The 6,059-nt window shown below is 39.0% G+C and overlaps 1 protein-coding gene across 1 annotated transcript in view; it reads right to left on the reverse strand.

Annotated features, from left to right (window-relative positions):
- Positions 1-6,059, reverse strand: part of LOC102759062 (chromosome unknown open reading frame, human C6orf106) — a 92,087-nt gene that overhangs the window by 30,370 nt on the left and 55,658 nt on the right. The gene's annotated exons all lie outside the window — the stretch shown is intronic.

The following is a 6,059-nucleotide window of genomic DNA, read 5'->3' on the forward strand; positions in this document are numbered from 1 at the left end:
AGTCTTAAGATACAATGATTCCCTACTTCCCAAATCCATTAAAAGAGTAAAAACCTGTCAGGCACGAAAGATAAAAATCAGCTCAGAATGAAAGAAAAAATAACCCTGCCATTAACTAGGCAGGGAGAGCAGACAAAGATAAAGGCAGGTGCGAAGTTAATAGCAAACATTATTTCTCCCAAGGTAGGTCAGCAGCTGTAAAATGCTGTAACAGCTCTCTCTGAGGGCTACTGCTTTCTTACCAATGATGCCCCCAGACCTGCTTTGTTACTGAGGCTACCCAACTGCCAACTGTCCTTGTCTCATGACAGCACCCAAACCCTAATTAATCCTCTCTTCTAACCTTGCCTCAGAAACAGCAGCCAATCCAAAATTGATCCCCACATGCTTGAGAGCCTCTTCAGAATTATTCAGCAGAAACCCAAACCTTAGAGAAGTCTCTCCCCTCCTTCCCTTATTGCAATGGAGGGATCAGGCAGGTTGTCACCACCTGAACTGCTGGGAGCCGGTCCATCCTTGCTGTTTCAAGGGACCTGGCATATATGGCATACTGTTCTTAATATGTTTGCTCATCTTCTTGGCACTATGTGTTTTAACCAAGGTCACCTCTCTGAGAAAGGTTCTTTCCCCAGGTAGGGATTTTCCCCTGAAGTTAGGGAGGGAATAAAACCCCTTAACTAACAGAACTTAGAAAACAGAACCAAGATACACAGAACCTAGACCTGGACAGAATCTAGAGACAGAACCTAGAGACGGAACATGGCAAAAGACCCTGGACAGAAACTGGCAACAGAACCTAGAGACAGAACATGGCAAAAGATCCTGGACAGAACCTGGCGACCGAACTTGGCTAGCGAACCTGAATAGAACCTGGCTAGAGAACCCGGATAGAACCTGGCTAGAGAACCTGGCGACCGAACCTGGCTGGAAAACCTAGCGAGAAAACATGGCAAACGATCCTGGACAGAACCCGGCTACAGAAATTGGCTGGAGAACCTAGATAGAACATGGCAAGAGAACCTGACTAGAACCTGGTGACTGAACCTGGCTGGAGAACCTAGTGAGAGAACCTAGACAGAACTTGGCTGGAGATTGTGGCTAGAGATCCTGGCAAGGCTGCTGATCAACTGAACGCTGTCTCCGTGTCATTTCTTCTTCGTTGACTCTGTCCACACCTTTGGGGACAGACCCCAGCACTGAACCCTTTGATTCATCTTAGCATCACTAATAGCGAAATAATTTTGAAAATGAAGAACAAAGTTAGAGGTCTCACAGTTCCTGACTTCAAAACTTATTACAAAACTACAAAATAGTGTAGTACTGGCAGAAAGACAGACATATATACCATGGAAGAGAATGTAGAACTAAGAAATAAATCCTCATATTTACTGGTCAAATGATTTTCTACAAGAATGCCAATTCCACTTCAAAGGAGAATGGTAGTTTTTTTTCCCAACAAATTATATTAAGAAAACTGGATATTCACGTGCAAAATAATGAGGTTGGAATCTTACCTTATACCATATATAAAAACTAACTAAAAATGGATCAAAGACCTAACCATTAAGAGCTAAAATTGTAAAACTTCTAGAAGAAAACACAAAAGGAAAGCTTCATTATGTTGGATTTTGAAATGATTTTTTAGGTATGATACCAAAAGCACAGGTAACCAAAGAAAAAAGATAAATTGGAATACATCAAAATTCAAACTTTTTGTACATCAAAGGATATGATCAACAGAGTGAAAAAGCAAATCATGGAATGAAAAAAATATTTGTAAATCACCTATCTGATAAGGAGCTAATATGCAGAATATACTAAAGAACTCTTAAAAATAAAACAAATAGCCTGATTAAAAAATGGGCAAAGGACTTGAATAGACAAACTGAATGATCAACAAGCATATGAAAAATTCTCATCATCACTCAACATTAGGGAAATGCAAATCAATGAGACACACGCATTAGGATGTCTACTATAAAGAAACGGAAGATAAGTCTTGGTGAGGATGTAGAGAAACTGGAACCTTTGTGCACTACTGGGGAGAGGGTAAAATGAGACAGCCACTATGGAAAACAGTATGGCAGTTCCTCAAAAAAATTAAAAATAGAATTGCCATATAGTCTAGCAATTCCACTCCTAGGTATATACCTAAAAGAACTAAAAGCAGGGTCCTGAACAAATATTTGTATATCCATTTTCACAGCAACATTATTCACGATACCAAAAGAAATAATCCAAGTATATACTGATGGATGAATTAATTTTAAAAGTATGGTCTATACATACAATGGAATAATTAAGCCTTAGAAAGGAAGGAAACAAAATTCAAACTTTTTGTACATCAAAGGATATGATCAACAGAGTGAAAAAGCAAATCATGGAATGAAAAAAATATTTGTAAATCACCTATCTGATAAGGAGCTAATATGCAGAATATACTAAAGAACTCTTAAAAATAAAACAAATAGCCTGATTAAAAAATGGGCAAAGGACTTGAATAGACAAACTGAATGATCAACAAGCATATGAAAAATTCTCATCATCACTCAACATTAGGGAAATGCAAATCAATGAGACACACGCATTAGGATGTCTACTATAAAGAAACGGAAGATAAGTCTTGGTGAGGATGTAGAGAAACTGGAACCTTTGTGCACTACTGGGGAGAGGGTAAAATGAGACAGCCACTATGGAAAACAGTATGGCAGTTCCTCAAAAAAATTAAAAATAGAATTGCCATATAGTCTAGCAATTCCACTCCTAGGTATATACCTAAAAGAACTAAAAGCAGGGTCCTGAACAAATATTTGTATATCCATTTTCACAGCAACATTATTCACGATACCAAAAGAAATAATCCAAGTATATACTGATGGATGAATTAATTTTAAAAGTATGGTCTATACATACAATGGAATAATTAAGCCTTAGAAAGGAAGGAAATTCTGAAATATGATACAATTTGATGAGATGTATGCTAAAGTGAAATAAGCCAGTCACAAAAGGATAAAAACTGTATGATACCTCTTATTTGAGATCCCTAGGGTAGTCGAATTCATAAGACAGAAAGTATAATGGTGGTTGTCTGGGGCCAGAGGGAGAGGAAAATAAGGAGTTATTTTTTAATGGGTACAGTGTCAGTTTTACAAGATGAAAAGAAAAAGTTCTGGAGATAGAGGGTGGTTAGTTGCATAATAATGTGAATGTACTTAATGCCACTAATGTATACTTTAAAGTGGCTAAAAAGGTACATTTTGTTATGTGTATTTCACCACAACTGATTTAAACACACACACGCACCCTTTATGCCAGTTGCTTAAGGTTAATGGGTACTCTATTATGTGGCAGAATCAAAACCAGAAGTCAGTTCTTTTGAACCCTGGTCTCGTGCTTAGCTACAATACCACGCAGCACTCCTTCCCCACCCCCTAGTCAGTTTTGAGAGTTCAGTCCATCAGGAAATAGATAATACTCTTCCTGGCAGAAAAGATGGAAATATTAACATCCTAATAATTTAAACTTCTGTAGCCTATTAATAGAGCACAATCTGAGTGGGTGATAGCACAACTGCAGAAAATTAATATAGCAAGAAAGTACATTTAAGCAACTTAAATTACTACTCTAAATTTCAAAGTACAATTACATTTTAGGATAACGCAGGGCATCAAAACTATAGCTACGAGAACATTAAGAGCCAAACATATGCAACCGGAATAAAGTACACAGCTTAAAACTGTGATTTTTAACAATAATTTTTAGTATTAACACTGAAAAGCACTAAAATATGGTGCTGGATAAAATGGCTTAACATTTAAATATTGTCCATTTTATATGCAAATAGGTAGAGAAATGGCTGGTATTTTTATTCCTTCACTTCTGCTGAATTTCTCAACCAGTCTGACTGGGACACGTGGTGCTTCTTGATATCTGTGGTATTTTCATCAAAGGGTAATTAAAAATAGAAATATTCAAACGGAAGTACTTCCAAGTAAATATTTAGTTCAACAAGAAAGTAAAATTTTTAATGTTTTTATTGATTTTAGAGAGGAAGAGGAATAGAGAGATAGAAACATCAGTGATGAGAAACACCAATCAGGTGCCTCCTACAAGCTCCCACCAGGGATTGAGCCCCCAATCCAGGCATGTGCCTGACCTGGAATCGAACCAGCATTCTCTTGCCTCATGGGTTGATGCTCAACCACTGAGCTACACCAGCTGGGCCAGAAAGTCAAATTTTAGTCTAGCAACTAATTTACCTTATTTGATCAATCTTAAATATCTTCATTAATAATAATAATAATAATAAAGGCAACTCCTGCCCTAGCCAAGTGTCTCGGTTGGAGTGTTTTCCAGTACACCAAAAGGCTGCAGGTCCAATTCCTGGTCAGGGCACATACCTAGGTTTCAGATTCCATCCCCAGTTGGGGTGCGAAGGGTAGGCACCTAACCAATTGATGTTTCTCTCTCACATCTGTGTTTCTCTTTCTCTCTCCCTTCCTCTTCCTCTAAAATTCAATATAAAACATATCCTTGGGAGCTCAGGAGGATGCTGCGTGCAGTGGTGGTGGTGGCTGTGCCTGGAACTGTGTAGCCTCCTCATGGGGCAGGAGAAGGCCTGGAGCCTGGTGGAGAAAATGGAGCAGAGCCGGCCACACACGGCGCCGCAGGGGCAGAACCTGGTGTTGATGGAAACCATTTTCAGTATCCTGCTGGTGACCACGATCCTTATGGCATTTTGTGTCTTCAAACCCATCGGAATTGATGACAGCCGAGCAAGCAAGTGCTTCCAGGAGTATTTGGGAAGAGAGTAAGTTGTGTTGCACATGGGTCAGTGGAGAAGTTGGAATCTGAATTTTCATGCCTCGAAATGACCTTCGGTCTGGACAATTGGTAAATGCTGACTTAGAAAAAACATGTAGCAGTTTTTTGTAACACTGTAATGCAAATAACGGGCCCCTGAGTCTGCATCTAGCATTTCTTTCTGTACGTGGCTACACTTGTTAAAAGACCTAAAGCTCAGCATAAAGTTCCGTGTAAAATGGAGTGCTCCTGAGAGAGAAAACACGGTAACCGTGTGAGTGACATAAAACCACATTGGGAAGGACTAATCATTAATGTCTGAAAAGATTAAGAAGACTTAACATGCAGACAGACATTCTCTACTTAAGAACCACTTTGTGACAATAGGTTAAGAATCACAAACGTTTGTAATTACACTGAACTGGCCTAAAGTACTTTGGTTACAAAGCAGTGTCCACTGTGGAGAGCTTGGGCCATCATTCCTCATGCAGCATCGGCTCTGCACTCAGGTGCCCCACTGAAGTCAGGGTCACATCAGGGAGACCTATGGTCATGTGTACGCTTAGGCTGGAAGGCTCTGGGGTTGGACTGAAAATGTTTCTAGTTGACCCATCTGAAAAGAACTCCTTCCTGCTCAAGCATACAGATCTCCCTTGTACTGCACTTAAATCTTTCCAGCCCTTGGCCTAAAACTTGGGACAACTTTTCAGATTCGGAATCTAAGAGACTTAGCAGGGACTTTTTCTTTTCGGCCCTGGGTGGGAAGGACTTACTCACTGTACTAGGCAGAGTGGCGAGTGGGTATGTGTTTACACACATTTAATTTCAGCTTTGGAAATGCTGCTATTTGTTTGCACTGATGGTGAACTGGATTTTCCCCCCTATTTAAATACTTTCGTACTTACAGTGTGGTCATCAGTATTTATTTTATTTTAAAGGTGCTAAGTTTGTGTTGTTAAATTGAAATGCGTATCTTGTGCTCCAAACAGCACTAATTTTTTTAAACCTGCACTTAATGTGAAATAACTGATGTGGGATCCTGTAACTCTTTGACTTAAGGATTTTGTTTGTGACCTTAACATTGAGGCATTCAAATGTTAACTGTTCTGTGCTTTTCAGCAAATGTCAAAGTAAAATAAAAAAAAATAAAAAACACAACAAAAACATACCCTTGGGTGAGGATTTAAAAAAAGAAAGAAGAAAAAAAGCCTCATTTTCCACTTTCCAAGAATTCCCTTAGACCCAGCTTTATTTTT

Source organism: Myotis davidii, unplaced genomic scaffold, assembly GCF_000327345.1.
Source record: "Myotis davidii unplaced genomic scaffold, ASM32734v1 scaffold1073, whole genome shotgun sequence".
Taxonomy (NCBI): Eukaryota; Metazoa; Chordata; class Mammalia; order Chiroptera; family Vespertilionidae; genus Myotis; species Myotis davidii.